Source organism: Anas platyrhynchos, chromosome 34 (genome assembly GCF_047663525.1).
Source record: "Anas platyrhynchos isolate ZD024472 breed Pekin duck chromosome 34, IASCAAS_PekinDuck_T2T, whole genome shotgun sequence".
NCBI lineage: Eukaryota > Metazoa > Chordata > Aves > Anseriformes > Anatidae > Anas > Anas platyrhynchos.
In genome coordinates this window covers 3,302,913-3,324,106 of record NC_092622.1, presented here as the reverse complement: position 1 = coordinate 3,324,106, position 21,194 = coordinate 3,302,913, and the positions used below count along the sequence as shown (strand labels likewise).

General features: G+C 38.0%; 1 long non-coding RNA gene across 1 annotated transcript; it reads left to right on the top strand.

Annotated features, from left to right (window-relative positions):
- The first annotated feature begins 1,696 nt into the window (after positions 1-1,696).
- LOC113843422 (uncharacterized) lies at positions 1,697-4,678 on the top strand. The gene is made up of 3 exons (XR_003496709.3): positions 1,697-1,796; positions 3,396-3,520; positions 4,603-4,678. It is a non-coding gene; the product is annotated as an uncharacterized lncRNA (long non-coding RNA).
- The last annotated feature ends 16,516 nt before the right edge of the window (positions 4,679-21,194 follow it).

Sequence of the window (21,194 nt, the reverse complement as noted above, 5' to 3'; positions counted from 1 at the left end):
TGTCCACTCCCAGCTCTTACTGCACCCCCAGCCTGCCCGTTGGCAGGACAGAGCAAAAGGCTGAGATGTCCTTGGCTTAGTATAAGCACTGCTCTGCAACAATTAAAGCATCGGGGTGTTATCAGCACTCTTCTCATCCTAAGCCAAAACACAGCATTCCACCAGCTACTAGGAAGAAAACTAATTCTGTTCTAACTGAAACCAGGACATCCCCTAATCAGTTGTGTATCTCAGCCTCCTGTGTGCAAGCACAGGCATCAAATTTTCTTGAAAAGTGCTTGAATAGAGTAAAGCATTAATGTTTAGGTATACTTTTGATCCAGTTGAAAATTAACTTTTTCTGTGCAAGTACAGAGACATAGAGGCACTATCTGCAGTTGGGTTGGCTTATGTCATGAAATAAGTATTCTGCAGAATAGTGTTTGCACTTAGAGTTTGGTGGTTTTAATTCTGCTTTTAGTTAGATACCTATTGTCCTTTAAAAAGGTACACCAGGGAAGAGAATTTGAACGTAATAATACATATTTTGTTGTCATTTGCTTGAAATTTTTAAAATTATGTATGTGACTTTTCTGGTACGTAGAGTTACTTAATCCCATGTCTTAATAGGTTGCCATCAGTAGCACAAAATCTGCAGTTGTTACTGATGTCTGTAGAAAAAGTTTTGAATGTCTGTTAGTGAATTAGGTCAGTTAGGTCAGTTAATCTCTTGATTGTTGGAATTACGTGTTAAATCTGGATATAATGAGCTTAAGTTGACCTTTTGTGTCCATAAATATGGTGTTACAAGAAATCTTGATTTGTTGCTCCACAAATACTTTTTTTTCTTTATGCAAATACATAATGCATGCTTTTTAATACTTTCCAGATAGGAACATTGACCTTCATCCTGAAGAAGACATCACTTCCATGATACTTTGACATAGTCCCCTGAAAATGAAGCAAGATTCTACTAGAAATGCTGCTTACACAGTGGACTGTGAAGATTATGTGCATGTGATTGTACTGGGTCTGGCTGGAATGTTAACTTTCCCGGCAGCAGCCCATACAGTGCCGTACTCTGTACTTGTAGCTGGAACAGCAGTGTTATCACACCAGTGTTGTGTCTACTGCTGAGCAGCAGTGGCACAGTATTGGGCCTTTCTCTAACCCTCCTAGGGGATGGGCAAAAAGTGAGGAGAGAAACATCACTAGGGCGGCTGACCTAAACCAATCAAAGGGATATTCCATACCATGTGATGTCACACTCAGCAATAAAAGGTGGAAACAGGAAGAAGAGGGGAGGGGTGGGCTCTCGTTGAGAAGACTTCGGTCCTCCTCTCAACACCGGCTGCTTGCGTTGAGGCCTTGCTTCAAGGACGTGTTCAGTCATCGCTCATTTGTGGGAAGTAGAGAGTAATTTCTTTCCTCTGCACTTCCATATAGCTTTCATTTATTTTGTTTGATTGTTTTTCCTCCATTCTTTTTATTTTCCCTTTTCCCCTCCCTTTTCCCCTTTCCCTTTTTATTTCCCCTTAGTTAAATTGTTTAGTTCGTGGTAGTCTTTATTTAATTATTATAATTTTTTCCCTTTAATTAAATTATCCTTATCTCAACCCATGAGTTGTTCTTTGCTTTACTTCTCCCCCTCCTCATCTAAAGGAGGGGGAGTGAGAGAGCGGTTGTGGGGTTTAGCTGCCCAGCACGGTAAAACCACCACAGTGATAAAATTCAATCCATTTGATAGTGGAGATGCATGTTCCCTCACTGCATATGGTGGCAATAACTATGTAGTTGTAGGGACATGTAGATTTCAGGTTAGTTTTTGTTTATTGCTTTTATGAGTTGCTTCATGAAACTGACAGCATGTCTTCTGACAAAGTCACTTTCCTGCTTCTTTCCTTCCCCATTTTGCCGGGAAGTGTTTTACTCCTTTATTACATTATGACTTTGGGATATTTGGTCTTAAAGAGAAAAAAATGTATATATAAATACATATTGGTATTAGCATCCTGCTTGTGTAAAGTTCTTTTTGAGTAGGCTGCAATGAAAACAGGAGTGCTCTACTGGAAGAGTAATCCCAGTTCAGTATTTCTTGCAAATGTTTGTGACTACTACCTGGGAACTTAAGCAAGTAGCTTTGGAAATATGTAACTTAATATTTGCTGTATGGTGTTTTATTTTTTTAAGGCTTTCAGGTGGCTATCAAAGCAGCAAAGATTTCAAATACCCGGAATAGAAAGGAATAATGAAAATTTCCAAAGTAAGTTTAGAGACATTTATTTTAAGGAAGGACAGTGGCAAATAATAACTTAATATACATCTGCTTTCTAGGTTATTTTTTTTACATCTCTCTTACAGACTGTTAGAAACAGTAAAATGTGTTTTTTTACCTTGACATTATTTCCAGTCACCATATCGTGAAAATTTTTAAAAAGATAGCATACTGTGTATATTTATATGTAATACTTTTTTTTATTATTATTGAGGCACTTTTTTTTTTTTTTTTTTTTTTTTCCCTGGGTGCTTGAAAATTGATAGTAGAACACTCTCATCTTTGGAATCTATTTTTACTTTTTTTTTTTTTCTTGAGCTCACTTCTCCGTTACATGGTACTATTTTTATACTTTACTATCTAATATAGAAAACAGTATAACTGGTCTTTATTATTCCCCAAAGTCTTACTGTTGGAAATTTTCTGAAAATCACCTAGGTCCTTCCTAGCTTCTACATTATGCAGAGTGTATACAGAGAGATTTTTTTCCTTAAAGCAGAATTGTGCCGTAGAGAACATTTCATCAAAATAGCCTTCATACATTTTGAGGTACTACTCAGGATGCTTTGAGAGCTTTTTGGAGATAAGTTGATTCATTAAGTCCACAATCCCAGCAATTGTTTCATCTTTGTCAGCATCCAGTTCCCTCACCATTGGGAAGAATAGCCAAGGTAGTAATTTTGGTCATTTTAAATGATGAAGGGTGCCTTTTTACCTCCTGTTGTTCTTCCAGAACAACCAGGTTGTTCTAGCATTTTTCCATAAAGTAAAACCAACTGGGAGAGAAGATAGCCTACATGGCCTCCTTGCTTTTGTTCCCATTATTTCGCATTGCAGTGTGTGCTTATCATGCTGTTGTCAGTGGTTCTGGTTGTATCTATGTTGATATTGAGCACAAAGAATGGGCTCAGCATGTTCCTCTGGCAAATCTTCTTTTTGTGCAATGTAGGTTTGGTTTTGTGCTATGTTGACTTTGGTTTGAAACTGCAATCATTTCATGGATTTTTACTTACTTACATATTTCAAGTAAATACTTTCTTTATCGCAGCAGACACATCTAACTTTCAACTTCATATCAATCTGACTTGTTAGAAGTCATCAACCTGTTATTCTGAATTAGCTTACTACAGTATTTCTGTAGGAAGAGGATGCAGAAGTGGAAGGCATGCAATATAAGACACTACGAACATTTTGTCATGGAATCAGAGTTGATGCCATAGCAAGGAGTCCAGAAACTAGACTTGATGCTTTACCTCCCCAGATAAGGTATTTCGAATAAATTACTATAATGAGTCCTTGTCTCATATCTGTTTTCTCATATCTGTTTTCTCTAAGTTCTTAGTATTGAACTAACTTTAATGCTTACAGCTGAAATCTAACTCTGAAGAAATTGCTGTTGGAAGTCTGTGAACACCATTGGAACAACAGTTTAATTCTTAGTCATCCTTATATATTTTGTTCTGCTTCCTGAGCCCCTTACTCTTTCCTCCCCACAGTAGATTCACAGTAGACACTAGATTTTTTAATTTTAATTGACCTGTAATCTAGTTAGTCTTTTTGTTGTATGTATCTGTATAATGTGTATGTATCATTGTAAGAATGATACTAGTATCATGGCCTGCTTTGTAAAATTACATGTGATGTTCTCCATAGTATGGGCTATGTTTAGGAGTAAGTTGGATGCGATGTTCTCCATAGTATGGGCTATGTTTAGGAGTAAGTTGGATGCTATTTGTGAGACCTGTCAAGCTGTAAGTCTAGAAAAATGGTCAATTATTAAATATGCACTTAACAGGAATTCAGATGTTCTCAATTGCTTGTAAGCCTCTTCAAAACTATACTGGTTGCTTACTGCTGCATATTTTTACAGTCTTTTGTTTAAAATAAGTTGGAGACTGGTTAATAAATTATTCCATAGGTAATTTAAAACACTGATGATGAGGGTTCTGTTTTCTCTATCAGCCACTTCCTCCAAGGTAAATTCTGTGGCAGTTATAAGAGAGATTTCAGGTAATTCACAGTTGATTCAGATTTAGCTTTGTCAAATGCTTTGTATTACTTTCCATTAAAAAGTATTCTTGGCACTTAATACACCATATTTTATAGGCAAGTTCCAATTATAACTCTAAATTCTTGATGCCAAAGCAGAAAAATTAGAATATACGTTTGATTGAAAATCTAAATTTCCTTTTGCATGTCATTTTGCAGGTTTAAAATGGGGTGAAACTCTTGATTGATCTGGTTTGGTTTGTTCTTTTATCTGTTTATTTTTATTTTTTAACACTTAAAAAAAAAATAAATTGCAGTGCTACCTGACAGAAGGACTTTTCTTTTTCTGTTGAGTGTAGGTTTTGTACAGCAGCTTCTGATAGGAAGTTAAGGCTATTTACTTCAGACCTGCAGGACAAGAATGAATATAAGGTAAGGGTAACTGAGCTGATATTGAATATTTCTTTAGTCTCTAGTGAAGTCTAATCTTTCACTGAGCTTGTGCTTCACTTTTCCTAATGTACAGTATGATGCAGAACACTAAACTCTGGCAGACCCATCATCTCTAGCAAAGATCAGTGTATTGAATATACCTTTATATCTTTAAAGTGGGCATAACTAATTATCAGCTATATTATATTTTGATTTAAAAGTATTTATGTAACAGCCAAATTGACAAAAAGTAAGTAGAGGTTTATTTGTGGTCTAAAACATGGTCTAAAAATATTCTACAGGTGAATTTGAAGTACTGTGTTGGAAAAGGTTCCTTTACATAGAGACCTGTAAAATATCATGTGGTATTGTTTATTAGACTTGTCTATTTGGAGAGCAAATTTAATGCTTTGTCTCTTTCCTTGGGGAACAGGAAAGTTGCAATGAAACCATTTCGTACAGTAGAAGATTTAAAGAAAGAATATTGAATTTTGTACGTAGCTGCAGACAGTTATATAAAACATGGCCATGGGCCAGTACTTGTTGTCTAAAATAAAAAGAAAGGGAATGACTCCTTCAAATACATCTTCGCTTCCTGTTCTTTCAGTGTAGTGTTCTTTCACCAGTGATGTAAGAGGTGTCAGGTCTAAGAGATTTCTGTTGTTCGTAAGGCATTCTTGTCTTTGTAACTCCTACGTCACTTGGGTATGTACTTATTCTTCAAAATTTTGCCTTTGAAACAATACCCCAGTCCAAATATTAATATTAATTAGATGTTCATTTGAATTTGTTTTGTTGAGGTTTCAGACAAGAACAAGCAAAGCTAATCAATGCTGAAAAATCAGGGGTGAGGGTTCCTTCTTTAGTGCTTTGGAATATGATAATGCCTCTGAAAGTTGTGTATTCAATATGAAGGGGAAAAGAACTGGCTTTCCTTTGTGGTTTGGCAGTATGTATTAGTAAGACAATATTTGCCATACAGAAAGTAAATTAATTGCAGATGTCACTCTTGGTCAAATAATAATAGAGTGAGTAAAGCTATATATAAGTAAAAATGGACATTACTAAAAAATAAAAAGTATTTCAATTTCAGAAAAGGTGTTCTATGTTACTTCATGCATGCACCTTCCCATTTTTTCCTTCCTTCATGCTTGGTCCATCACCTTGTATGGCCTTGTCAGCCAGGAAGTAGGATAACTGACATGGTTGCAAAGAGCTTGGCTGGCACTTCTAGCAACATATTTCTAGAAATTGTTAACGTTGTTTGCTTGTAAGTTGATGTGTGTCACTCCTTAACCAAAGTTACCATTTTATATAATATCTGTCAGTTTTATGATATTGTAGACAAGCAGCTTTGATGGTGTGAGTTAATCTTTTAACTTTTTTTAGCAGAATATAAAGTTACTTTACTCATTACGTATGTCTGTTTTAATTTGAGAAATTTATAGAATTGTCTGTAAGCACGCGGAAGAAAGAGAATAGGTAGAGTCATTAATAACAGTATAGACAATGGAATGGTTAATTAGTGGAAATAATCAAACACATAGAAGAACCTGGTACTACAGGCTCTAAATTCAGCTGTCTAGTGTCTCTCTCTTTTTTTTTTTTTTGGATTAACAATGGGCCTGATGGACTGTCTGCTAAAATCAGTGACAAGTCTCTTCATTTCAGCATGGTTCAAGGCATGAATGAGTGTTTTTTTCCTTGTGTAATGAATACAAAAGCTTTAATTATTGGGTGTTAACGACCAACAAATTTTTGTGTTTTTGCCAAAAATTGTGAAAAAGTGACAGCTGTGATAGTTCATAGCCTTCATACCTCTTTTTGTCTCCTGTCTCTTATCATCTGGTCTTTAGCTGAAGGTGCTCTTTTATACATTCTGGAGCAGACTTCATGTCTATACTAGCTTTCAGACTGTTGCGCATTGATTTAGGACTCCTTCCAGACCAACGCTAGGAATTCTCAATGGGATATGCTGTTTTCCTCAATAGGAACCCATTGCTTCCAGTTAAATAAATACATATGATAAATATTCAGCATTACAACTTCACACAAATGCATTTTTGATGCATTATGAACTTAAACTTTTTTAAAAATAGAAGTTGAAATAAGCAAGTTTATTCTAATGAAGAATTATATTAGGCTGTTTATTACTGATTTATAATAAGATTACAAAAAAAAAAAAAAAAAAAAAAACACTTAAAATAATCATTTTGAATATACCTGATGAGACAGTTATTTTGTAGTTTACTGTCAATGCATGATCAATATTAAAACCAGAGAAGCAAAGGCGGCAATGCAGTAGCACAGTCTGTGCTACTATTCTATTCTATTCTGAAAAAATGCTCTTTTTTCAAAATAGAATTTCTGTGATGGGTTACTGTTTTTCCCAGGTCTAACAAGTTTTTTTTTTTCTGCTATGTGACCAATACAAATTAAACTTTAAAACATGTATTTCTAATTTAGCGGAATATATTACACAGTAGATTTGTCTGGGTGCCTACAAATAAATTTAAAATGCCACACTTATATTTCTATTGTGAGGAATGTGTTAACAATTCGTGTCCATAAAGAACAATTCTGTTTGAATCCTGTCTGCCTCTGGGTCCTGCACTGGCAATTTAATTCTTGAACCACAGATGCAGTGTGTCCCAGTCTCCCCCTCATTCTAGTCAATTTATCACGTCTTCAGAAAACACTCCTTAAATTTATGAACCTGTTTGCTTTTGTTATTCCAGACTTCTAGTTCTAACAGTTACAGCCTTTTTTCCTGTCTTCTTCGAGATTAACTTAACACTGCTATAGATGTGTCTGTGAATGGCTGGGGAAGAATGTTTTAATTACTCGTGAAGCGTCAAATAAGAAAGCTGTTTGTGTTTGATGTCTGGGAGTTTCAGAACAACTGATAACAACTAGTGACTGTTATGGGATACTATGAGGATCCTTGGTATCTGGCCAGGGGGGCCAAGAGATTAAGAGGAAGGAAAAAGAAGCTGAAGGACGGTTGGGAGACAAGACCTGCAGAAAGTGTTCTATAAACTTGGAATAGTGCTGAGTGAGTACAGAGGTGAGAGGAAGACTACGAGCCTTCAGCATGAAAGACCCCTAGAGACCCCCAGAGGAGACTGATGCGCCTGCTCCAGTAGGAGGGACTGGACCCCGGAAACTAATTATAATAACCTGTTTTTTCAGAAGTAGTAATGAATATGTATTAGTCTAGGAGCATAAAAATTAGCTGCTTGATGTAACTGGTGTGCGTCCTGGTGGAGCGGAGACTCCCGGTGCACCCAGCGCTGTTTGCTTACCTCTATTCCTTTATATTCTTTTAATAAATGCTATTTTTTATTTAATCCTAATTTGAATCCTAAGCCATTTATAACACTATTAAGATAGCAATTATTTTTCATACAAAAAGATTCTTTGGAGAACTGATTCTTCTACCCTTAGGACTTCTTTCTAACACAAACTGTGCTGACCTGCAGTTACAAGCTTCTACTGCAAAAGTATGTCAATTACGTAACACATCTGAAAAAAAAAATATGACAAGTTGTGAGTGTAATGATCATAGAGGATGTATTAATACAAGAGGCGATACAACTGTGTGGCCAGATGAAGCTACAATAAATGGTTTATTTTTGATGCAACAGAATACTAAAGACCATTTGGGGCTTATGCTATGCAAATGAGAAGTTTCGGCTTCAGTTTAGCAATGAAGTTATTAGCGCTGTTTATGCCAATTTCACCACTGGAACTTAGTCTAAGAATTTCATCAAGGGTATACTGAGACTGAGGAAGAAGTAAAAATTCCTGTTTTTACTGGATCGGGCTTGCTCTTAAAATGATCAGAAAACAGCCTAAAATGTGGATTATTACCTAATAGTGAGAATCTCATTAGTAAAAAGGAATAGTGTGCTTATATTGGGGGATTGGACTAGATGATCTTTCAAGGTCCCTTCCAATCCCTAACATTATGTGATTCTTTGGTAAAAATGTCTTTAAGCACGTTCCAGGCTTTTGTTTGTTTGTTTGATTTTGTGTGTGTGTTTTTGTTGTTGCTTTGACAAAAAGTGGAGAAAATACTTTCTCCAGGTAGTCATCATAGTTTCTTATACTTGGATGATCATTGAGCTATATACTTCTTGTGACTGAAAAAAAAAATAACACCTGACTCCCATCTAATGTATTTGGAAATCTCAGAGGTTCACAAATATTCTATGAGCTATGCCGAGTTAATTTTAAACAGTTTGATAGAATGGTTTCTTAGTATTAGTCAATCAAAACCTCAGAAAAATTATTTCATGAACCTAAGGTTGAATACATAATGAACACATGGAAGACTTTGATCCATTTTACAGTGCACACTTTACATATGAGGTTTCAAGAGAGGTACAAAAAGTGCAAAAAAGCTGAGGGAAGTATGTCATTACAGTCAAAATGTAATCTCTGAACATTTTGTCTTTTATATTAAACAATTTGTATGTGTTGCTTCTGGAGGGATAGACGGAGTAATCTTACTCTGTTTTCCCAGTGGAAAAACTGTCTTGATGTAATTATCAACAAGGAACTTCAAGCATACTGAGTTTTCCATTACTTTGTCAACACAACTAATCCAAAATTTATGGGCTGGATCAAGCCCAGAACAAGAAACAAAAGGTAAAGTACAGTTGATGGATCTTTGTGAAGTCTTTTCTTGTTCTCAGGTTTTCATTTGGAAATGAATTGTGGCTTTCTTCTCCTGCTTCAGATTTTGCTTAATAAAAAGCATATTTCATCAAAACTGTGTATGTAAAATGAGGCAGGATATTTGAATTCTGAATGCTGAAAATTTTCAAAAGACTTGCATTTCTGTCTAAAGAGTTTGGCATCATCTTAGGATGTATTAGTTCTAGTAAAATCCACAAGGTTTTATTGAAATTATGGGCTGTTGGGGGAAAAAAATAACTTGGCTGCTGAAAGTGGTTCTGTATTGAACTGATGTATTGAACATTCATATCTTTTTAGAGGGGCAGATTCATTATTGTGCATGGTTTACAGATTTATTTTTTTCTTTTTGCTCAGTTGCATAGCTCGTTCTGAGGAACAAACACAGAGAACAGTATTTTGTTCTCTCAGAAAGCTGAGAAGTGATTGTTTTCATTCAACCTGGTTTTTCCTTGCCATCTCTTCATGTCGTGCCATTCTCCAGTGGATATTTTTGTGTCCTTTTTATGATACTTTGGGCAAAACAATAGCATCTATGCCTAGTGACTTATTCAGTGAGAGTAAAGAGGATGAAACAGTAATAGATCCAGCATCTACATATGGACTTCAAATATGAAGTTTACAAGAGAAGTGCCGAATTCTGCACCTGGGAAGGGACAACCTTGGATGTATGTACAGACTGGGGGACGAAAGGCTGAAGGGCAGCTCTTCAGAAAGGAATTTGGTAAATGACAGGGAGGGCCAAGCACATCCTGAGGTACATCAAGCACAGCACTGCTAGCTAGTCAAGGGAAATGATTGTGCTGCTCTACTCTGCACTTATGCAGCATCATGTTCAGTATACTGTGTGCCATTTTGGGCACCATATAATAAGAGTCATATAACTGTTAGAGAGTATCCAAAGGAAGGCTACAAAGATGGTGAAGGGTCCAGACGGCGAGACAGGAGGAACGGCTGAGGTCCCTTGGTTTATTCAGCTCCGAGCAGAGCAGGCTTGGGGGGGGGGGCCCATGGTGGCTGAGCTCTGCTCTCTGGGGACAGTAACAGGACCTGAGGGAACGGCATGGAGCTGGGACAGGGGAGGATCAGGCTGGGTGTTGGGAAAAGTTTCTGCACCCAAAGGGTGGTCGGGCACTGGGACAGGCTCCCCAAGGCAGTGGTCATGGCACCAAGCTTGCTGGAGTTCAAGTGTTTGCATAATGCTCTCAGACACATGGTCTGATTTTTACATAGTTCTTTGTGGAGTCAGGAATTAGATTCAATGATCCTTGTGGGTGTCTTCCAAGTCAAGATATTCCATGATTGTCAATTTCCTGTCAATTTCACTGTCAATTTCCCCAGGTGGGACAGAAATAAAAAAAAGATCTCCAAGAATAGGAGACATAAGACATGATGTACAGCTCTGAGCTGTACAGACTCTGTCCATCCTTTCTATCTTCAGATGAGTCAAGTTTAAAACCAGTATACTCATGTGAAATTGTTTGCTTACCTGAACTTATTAGCCTTACTGGGAGATGCAATTATATAGCCTAAGGACAGTATCATACTGATACAGTGATACCGGCAGCTTATAATACCATGATCGTAGCCATTCCAAACCGATATATTTAATTGTTTGCAACTGGAAAGAAAAGGCAAACACAAATCACAATCGTTAAGGTTGAAAAAGACCTCCAAGATCATCTGGTCTGACCATCCCCCTACCACCAACGTCACCCACTAAACCATTTCCCTAAGCACCACGTCCAACATGTCCTTGATCACCCCAGGGACGGTGACACCACCACCTCCCTAGACAACCCATTCCAATGCCTGACTGCTCTTTCTGAGAAGAAATGTTTTATAATTTCCAACCTGAACCTCCCATGGCACAATTTGAAGCCATTCCCTCTGATCCCATCACTACTCATCTGAGAGAAGAGGCCGACTCCCAGCTCCCCACACCTTCCTTTCAGGTAGTTACAGAGAGCAATACGGTCTACCCTTAGCCTCCTTTTTTCCAGACTAAACAACCCCAGTTCCCTCAGCCACTGCTCATAGGACTTGTGTTCCAGGCCCTTCACTAGCTTAGTATGCTAAAAAGCACTGTTTTGTAGTGCACAAGTTTGTTTGTCCTTGGCAAAATGTCCCCCATCTTACACTTCTAATAGTGCTTGTGAATCTATAAAGCTGTTGGTCTTCATCCTTACAGTGCAGCTCACAGCTGGAGAAGGCAGCATGGCAGCTGTGCAGGCTTAGCAAGCCATTGCAATAGGGGAAGAGGCTTATGAGAAAGCATCATCATTGACTTTTCTTGGTATAGCTGCGATAGTTTAAAATTTGTCTCAGTTAAGGAACTGTTTGTGGTGGTTTAACCCGACCGGCAGCTAAACACCATGCAGCCGTTCGCTCACCCTCCCCCTCCCTCTCTGGGACGGGGGAGAGAAATGGAAAGTGAAGCCCGTGAGTTGAGATAAAGACAGTTTAATAAGACAGGAAAATAATAATAATAATAATAATACAATGGTGATAATAGTACTACTAATAATAATATGTACAAACAAGTGATGCACAATGCAATTGCTCACCACCCGCTGACCGATGCCCAGCCTAACCCTGAGCAGTCCGGCCCCCTCCCCCCGGCTAGCCACCCCTATATATTGTTTAGTATGACGTCAGATGGTATGGAATACCCCTTTGGCTAGTTTGGGTCGCCTGTCCTGGGTCTGTCCCCTCCCAGCTCTTACTGCACCCCCAGCCTGCCTGTTGGCAGGACAGAGCAAAAGGCTGAGATGTCCTTGGCTTGGTATAAGCACTGATCTGCAACAATTAAAACATCGGGGTGTTATCAGCACTCTTCTCATCCCAAGACAAAACACAGCATTCCACCAGCTACTAGGAAGAAAATTCTGTTCTAACTGAAACCAGGACACTGTTTTAGTTTTTCTCTGATTATATGAATTATATATTTGCTCTTTGAAGTTATGACCATATTGATTGCTATATAAATGACCATTTAATGTTCAGGGGAAGAAAAAAAGTGCTATAAGAACAAAGGAAAAGATCTTGTGTTTGAAGCTATCTGGTAAGAGAGAAAGAAATAGCTGTTAGGATGATTATTCTGTGTATGAGATTTTGTAAAGGGCAGAACATCAACTGGTGTAAATCACAGCCTAGTAGCATTAGTAGAGCTACTCAGTCTTATGTGAATTGAAAATCTAAAAGGCCTGTGATTTTTCAAAACCCCTAGGGAACTCAAAAATAGTACTTTGACCAGCAGGCAGATTTTCCACAGCTGCCTTGTCTCTATTTCCAACAAAATCATTAGGAATGAGTAGTAAAAATGTGTATGACTTACTCCTAGCTTGTCCCAATTTATTCTCTATTCTTGATTTTTTTTTTCATTAGATCTAAACTAATGTTGGGTTTATTCAGCAAAGAGGTATTTGAATATGTAGCATGTTTTGTTTATTTTATGAAATGCTCAGTGTTTCTGAGATAAGAAGACTGTTTTAAAAACAATAGTCTGATACTAAAGGAAAAGGAACTACAAATGATTTAATTAGTGTGTGCTATCAGGAGTTAATAACTGAAAGACAGTTATGCAGTAAACCATAAAATCAGTGGTTCAAAGCCATGTGAAGTAAGCAGGATTTTTTTTGGCTACTTGAGTTCTTATTTTTTCCATTTATGCATGTGGAGCATGAAGACATTTTTTTTACTGAACTTAAAGGTTAAACTTTCAAAACTAATGGAAAATGCATTCCCTCAGACTTACCAAAATTATTCCTTACTTACTGTGTAATTTGCTTCAGCAGTAATGTATGAAGAGGAATAATTTTTCAGTCTGTACTCAGTTTCTACTCAGAAATTTTTCTCATCATCTGTTAATACCTTTGGAATGAAGTAGTAGAACAATTAGCACAGGAGCAAGAAGTTTCAAGTGTGTCAGTGTTGTTCTGTTAGAGTTCCACCTCTGTGTCTTGATATAATTAACACTGTGCCTCAGTATGTATATCATACAGAGAGAGAAACAAGTTCAGATCTTCCCTCCTCTTCACTCGGGTAAGTTTAGCAGAAATACATAAGGAACACAAGTTTTCAATTTTAATGCATTAAAAATCTTGCCATGAGCTGCTGCAACAGTTACATCTCATGGCTGGCTTTGGTCTTTTGTTGTTGTTGGAAGACAGTGTTAAGTCAGATACCAGTTGAGAAGAGGCTGTGGTGATGCCTTCAGAGTTCTTAACTTTAAATTGTTAGTTCAGGAGTTATTGTTGCTTTTACATGTAGCTTTCTTGGTCTTGTTGGTCTCACAAGACCAGCTGCAAAGTAGAACTGATTATTTAAGACTGTTTAAAAATACTCAAGCATCAGAATAATTGCAGTTGTTTTCTGTGCCATGTAGTCATAAATTGAAGGGCATTCATTGACAAGAGGTGTTGGTTTATAAATATGATGTACACTTTAAAATTATCATGATTCTCTGCACTGACAATCTCAAAACTAATATAACCTTAGAAAGTATCTTCTTTTTTTTGAAAGAATACACCTTTGCAGTATTTATCAACCCCACCATGTTACAGTTATTCACAACTGTATGTATATACAAGATCAAAATTCCCACAGCTGTAAAAATTACAAAATAAATAAATAAAAGATTAGAAGTTGCAAAAAAGTTGATTGAAAAATTCAAACCCTGTGTTCTATATATTGTGTGTTACCTTCCCAAGGATGTCTAGATTCCAACATGGATGAAGCAGTTCACAAGCCTATGGTTTACTTATGTATTTGGCAGGCTATTGCAAATTTTGAATTTTGCTTATTCTATATTTTAAAGTATAATATAGAGTAAACTAATGAAGAACTTGAGGGATAATTCCTGTATTTCACTTTTTTAAGCATTTCATAATTGTTTTACTCTTTCATTAAGAACAGAAAGAAATATATTTTTTTAATTTGATAGCAACATTGTAAAGAAAATGGTTAAAAATGCTGGTAGAGGAAATAGCTAAAATAACTATTGTTAAATTATTAATTGCAGTAAAGAAAAATGTGAATCAGTTTTATCGATGAGTCATATGTGTTAATGTGGAGCACAGTTAAAGTAAAATATAAAGAATCATAGAACAGCTCTGATTGGAAGGCAATACCAGCTAACTCCAACATTTCTTCCATGGGCAAGGAAGCCACCCACCATATCAGGTTGCCAAGGGCCTCATTCAACCTGGCCTTGAACAGATGCAGGGATGGGGCATCCACAGCTTCTCTGGGCAGCCTTTTCCAGTGCCTCACCACCCCCTGAGTGAAGAATTGTCTGACTGAGCAAAAAATTGCTCTCCATCTTTTTTATAAGCCCCCTTTAAGTATTGAAAAATTGCAATGAGGTCACCCCAGAGCTCTTTCAGCCTTTCTTCGTAGGAGAGGCACTCCAGCCCTCTGATAAACTTCATGGCCCTCCTATGGACCCATGCACACAGACCCACATCCTTCTTGTGCTGGGGGCTCCAAACTTGGACACAGTGCTCCAGGTAGCATCTCTCAAGGGCAGAGTAGAGGGGGACAATCACCTCCCTCGGCCTGCTTTGATACAGCCCAGGATACGGTTGGCTTTCTGGGCTGCAAGCACATGCTGCTGGCTCATGTTGAGCTTTTCATCTACTCCCAGGTCCTTCTCTGCAAGGCTGCTCTCAGTGAGTTCTTCTCCCAGTGTGTACTTATGTCTGGGATTACCCTGACCCAGTTGCAGCACCTTGCACTTGGACTTAGGTTCACACGGGCCCATTTTGTAAGCTTGTTCAGGTGTCCAGGCTTGTCAGTTACTGTCAAGTCCAGTTTTTGTTGCACATACCACAGATATCAGTCCATCAGGAGGTTAGTTTTAGTCTCTATACAGAGATTCCTGGGGAAAGGTTTGATATCACTGGAAAATAAATATAACTAAAGTCACAACCTTTATTATATTGTTTGTAGTTTAGTTGTTTGGTTTTGTTTCATTTTTCTACCTATAGCATGTTTGTTTCCATGGTACTCTTATGTCTTAGTTATTTTGCATAGGTATTTCACTAGACAGTAGACAAGAAAAGTCAGTGATAAATTATTTGTTATTTTTTATTGGTTTTATTTGTTATTTGGTGTTTTTTCTTTCTTTCTTTCTTTTTTTTTTTTTTTAATGTTTTCAGTGCTTGTTGCATTTGTGTCTTACTTTGTTAGACCAATTCAGTCTCTGGCCATATTGTGAAGTTGCCTTTCTCACTTATTCCTGCCTTAAATTTATATTTCATTTGTATCTTCCCATTTTGTGCTGTCAACTATAGATTTTTTTTAATAAAGTATTTTACTTCATGTTCTGTGTTCATCAGTTTGTTGTGATAGAATTCCACAGTATTTCTGCATACAAGAAATATGATAGCAAAATAGTTATCCTTTTTGAGCTATGCTGATAGTGTTTATCAAGCTAGCTGTGCATTTTAATTGATGAAAATAAATTGGAATCTTGAATTATTTTTAGGAGTCTAGCTTGTGGCTTTGCATGTTTTTTATATGCATCCCTGTGTGTCCCCCCAAAGTCTTACATGATACTTCTTATACCTCACAGTCAAAACCAAAATATTAACCATCAATTTTGGTTATGCTTTTGGTTATACAATTGCTATGCAAGTATGTCTGCTGGAGAAACAAAGAAACTTTAAGGATATTTAAGTCAAATTTTAAAAAGAAAAGGAAAACACAAACAAACAAAAAACACACAAAAAAATTGTTGGTCATTTATAAGAGTAGGTCAGACAGTTCAAGGATAGCCAATCCTGCTTTGTGGTGAGGTATTAGATGGTATTAGATATCACAGAAAGATACTAGATGTTCTGTGCCCCAACCCCACTCACAAAGATTGCTGGAAACCTTATGTTAAAATAATTTTTTATTTTTTTTTACTTCCATTGTCTGAAGATTTGAGAAATGCCTTAAAGTTACAATATGGTTTTGTTCTTATACTATTCTTTTTGATGACTTTTATTCATTTATAATTTGGTTTTGCTCTCTAGCTAGAATTATTCATTATTCAGAAAGTTAGAATGTAGAATAAGGGTAATCTCTATTGCCATAAAACAGGTTTTCAGATGTTCCAATGAATACTTTGGCAATTTTAATAAAAGTCCATTCTATGGTAAAATTGCTGCACATATGTCGCATGTCATCATGCACATTCATGTATACTACATAAAATATAGTTGTTCCAACATAGTTTGAATAGCTTCGTGCTTTGAGATAACTGCAGTTATCATTTGTTTAATCACAGAATGTGAGTGATAAGAGGAATATACTGATATTTCAAGAGTTTCTCTTGAATGACATTTGTAGCTATCTCTAACTTTGTATTAGTTTAAATAGTTGTTAATTACACTTTGGGAAATAATAAATAAATAAATAAAAGTGGTGCGAGAGGCAGGAAAACAGTGCATTCCCAAGGTAGATAAAACACTAGAATTAAACTGTAATGTAGAGATCTTGTTCATAAGATACACATATGTGAACTCAGCTTAAAGGTCTAAATTCAGGCTTCTCTCATGTTGCAGAAATGACAGTGAAACCTCTGCACACTGTCAAAACATCACAGAACCAATAAAAAGGACGTCCAATGTATGTTGCAGGTAAGACGTTTGGTTCTTTGTGATTTTTTTTTTTCATAGATGGTTGTACTTTTGGCTTTTAGAAAACTTACTGAGTTAAGTTAATCCGTATTGCTTTCTTTTCCTACTTCATGCATTCAGTGTATCTTTAGATATATCTTGAAATTAGGGAGCTTATACTGGACTTACAGGAAAAAACAGGAGCTGCAATCCAGGTGAGATGTTAGTGTCCAAGATGTGTGACTTCTTTTAAAGGTCCAGCACCCTACTGCAAAAATGCTTGTGAAGGCTTCCCACGTGCAAGAGCAAGAAGTTGGAGATGGAACTAGCTTTGTCCTTTTTCTTTATCAAGTCCTTCAGGAATTAGCCTAAGACCTTCTGAGGCTGGGATTATCAGTCTCAGAGGCAAGCTCTATTGTTACTGCCGTTCTGGAGATTTAGGTCACACTGCCATTGGTCATAGAACTGTGAATAGTCTGCTTCCTTCCATATGAATTTTTAGTCAGAGGTGTATGGGGAAGAGCACTGTATGTTTTTGTTGCTTATGATTGATTGCTTCCCTTGTAAGCTTTTCCATTTGTTTATCTGTTATGGCCCTTTTCCAAGGAGGTAGAAGCAATACGAATGCACAGCCAGGTGAAATATTTGTTGTTTGCTGCACAGGTGAGTGAAAGATATGAAAAAGTTAGCAAGGAGGCCCTAGAAATTCTTCCAGACGTGGTGTGCTGTTCGCAATGAACCTTGGAGATTTTGAAGTGGCATCTGTGTTGCGTATTTCAGTGATATGCAGAAAGAATGTCACTGAAGGCTTCTTTTGTAGAAGCTTATTGCTCAGGCCTGTAGTAAGTGGATAAGAACATACCTGTGCACACATCTAAAAACTTCAGTGGCTTGACTAACTTCTTCATAGAAGACAAATTTGTGGTTGGTTTATCAGGGTAAACTGATGGAATACATCAGCCTCTGAAATTAGTATGACATTGAACTCTTTGCTGACACTGTGGCTCAGAAAAGACCTGTACTTTCTACTAAATCTTTACAGAAATAGCTTACCGCTTTTATCTTTCAAGCAGAAAACCATTTTTCATAGACTTTTTTTGGCATTGTGAGGATACATGAAGAGAATTCTGCAGAGAGGGGTGTGATTTAAAAGGCTAAGAGAACACACTGAGTGTGTTGGCTTGATTTCTGAATTGCTAACATATCCAATCAAAGCATCGGAACTGAATCAAGAAAAGAGGGGTTGCACGTCTTCCGTTTATGGCATTATCAAAACGTACGTAGTGTCTTGTTCTAGTTGGACCTACAGAGCAGCCTCTGGCAGACCACTGACATTGCAGAGCATCACCTTGCTGAAGCAGTGCTATTGAAGACACGAAGCATTTGCAAGTAACAGTGACAAACTGGTAAGAGATTGCTGTTTGCTTGTGTTAACCTTGCCTGCCTGGGAGACTGATTGCCCTCCCCAGCTGGTAGAACCAGGAGGGACATCAAGGAGGCCAGAAGGGGGTTATTCAGGGGACCACACAGGGAAGGGGAAGCAACAGCCAGGTGAGGGGTGATTCCCTTTAAATAACTTTATTTGCTTCTTGGCTCTTGAGTCAAAACACCCATAGCTACGTTGCAGGACCAGCAACATGCCTGCTCTGGCTGCTCCAGCCAGAGCCACACTGTGATATCATCATGGTGACACTGGGTCGTCATGGTGACGTTTGAGCTTCCCCCACCAGAACCCCGAGACAGTCCATTGAGCCTCACTTGCTCACTGGCAGGACCAAAAGGAGCCTCTCGCAGAAATGGCTGCAGATGGAAACTCAAGTGACAACGAGATAAATGACATTAAACAGGAGCCACTTCCAGAAGACATGTTGTACATTTTTGCTCCAGATGAGCTGTTTGAGTCTTCGGACTCAATCTTCAGTTACAATCATCTGTCCAAGCTTTTAGTTAGAAATGATGCTGCTACTATCTTGAAAGAGCTGGAAGTGAGTTTTCCTAGAATAAGATAGTTCGGTTGGAAGGGACCTTCAAAGATCGAGTTCAAATGTCTGACCTCTTCAGGGATAAACAAAAGTTAAAGCATGTTCTTGAGGGCATTGCCCAAATGCCTCTGCAACACAGGAAGGCACAGGGCACAGGAAGATAAGGGAACACAGGAAGGCACAGGGCACAGGAAGGCACAGGGCAGGGAAGATAAGGGCAAGGCAGGGAAGGGCAGGGAAGGGCAGGGCATGCAAGGCAAGGCAAGGCAAGGCAAGGCAATTCTGAAGCAGATAACAATTTCAGCTTCAGAAACAGAAATAAACAGCAGACACAAATGCAGAATCATTAGAACTACTTCACTTTGACTGTATCAAACTGTCCTCAGTTTCTTAACCAAGCCTTACATTCCCTTTTATAACTATGGAACTAAAAGAGCATTCAAAATGAAGGCACTTCTGATACTAAGAAAATTGTTCCATGGGGAAAGTTAAATCTGATGAAAGTCACAGGTAAAGTAATCATTTTGGTTCAGAAGACAACCCAGAAACCCACCAGGCCCATATAAAAAGCATGCTCAGGATGAAGATCTCTCATCAAACAGCAATCCCAAAACTACAACCTCAGCAGCAAATTAAACCAATTGGGCCCAAGTTCTTTAGACATGAAGCTCCTGCCAAGTTCATCCTCTCTCACATCATCTCAGTCCAGGCAGACTTAACCAGCCACGAATGCCCAATCCCCCAAAAGTCAGGTTAAACAGTCTGGCAGTAAGCTACAAAGGACCACGACTTCAAGGAATCAATTATTACCAAGGAGAGCAGGACATACCAGTGTAGGCCAAGGAAAGAGCTGACCGTTAGTAGAATGGTGAAGAGAGCACCACCTACGCTCACCAGCCATGAAAACTGCTAAGCAGTAGAATGCTCAGACCAAACACTCCCAAAGCCTCTGATACCTGACCAGTAACGGTCACTGGTGGCCAGTAGTTACCAGTAGCAATGAATAATACACAGGGGGGCATGTAAGGAGGTCTCAGCCTACCCCTAAACACACTGAACTCTCAATGCCAGGAGTGACAATACCTCTCTGTTGTCAAAAGAGCGAGCGAGTCAAGGCCAACATCGTGCCATAGCACAAAGGCTTGCTCAGAAAGATCATTTGAGTAGGCCTGCAGGAAAAGGAGACTTACTTTGTGTCCTGGTTTCAGTTAGGACAGAGTTAATTTTCTTCCTAGTAGCTGGTAGAATGCTATGTTTTGGCTTAGGATGAGAAGAGTGCTGTCCTAACTGAAACCAGGACAATTTCTTATATATTTGTCAAGCAGAAGGGATGGATTTGTAGTACGGTAACGACTTCATCGAAGTCTGCAGCTTCGGCGGACCTCCAAATCCCCATTTTCTCCATGAACTCATCTTTCAGCTTTCTCATCTGCTCTGGTCCTCAGCGTTCTGGTGACTGAAATGCAGAAACATAGACAATATTTTGAGACAGTAAAGATGGGGTTCTCTTGATTTCACCGTTGCTCTGGTAAAACGTAAACAAACAAACAAACAAACAAGAGACACACTGAAACAAATTGATTTTTCTTTAAATACCAAATCAGAAGTCCTTGTCATGACCACTGCGTTCCACATTTTTATCGTTCTGCACGTTGGAACTAACTACTTAAAAGCACGATCTGTAGAGAAACTTTTTCATAGACTGAAAGCTAGTCTGACAAAAACTAATGTGCGATGTTTGTGCCACACAGGAGGGAAGTTTACTCCAGTTACTTCTTGTTTGGAAAAGTGAAAACAAGCAACACCTTTCTCTAAGCTGTTTTCACTCTGTTCATGTAGAACTCTAACTGACAGTGTTCAAAAAAAAACTATTCCATTTTAAGTCTCTTCCTAAGGTGTATACATTTTATTACCCTGTTTTTGCATGCAGCACTTTCATTTCCTGCATTATGATCTAACAGCTCAAGGAGGTAAGAACTGTTTCAAGAGAAATACCCAAATACCAGGTAGCTCCAACTCTTGCTTTTTAGAAAAAACTCTGCCCATTGTTTCCCATAAGACATTTGGGAAACAACACATTCCTTTGTGCCTACGAACAAGATGGAATTCACACTGCTCTCTCCCCAAGCCTTCAAGGAATTCATAAAATATCCTCCTATTTGCACCTACCTCTCTTCACAGAAAAGTCACTGATGAGCGAATGAGCTGACAAGGTTAGAAGGTTTGGGG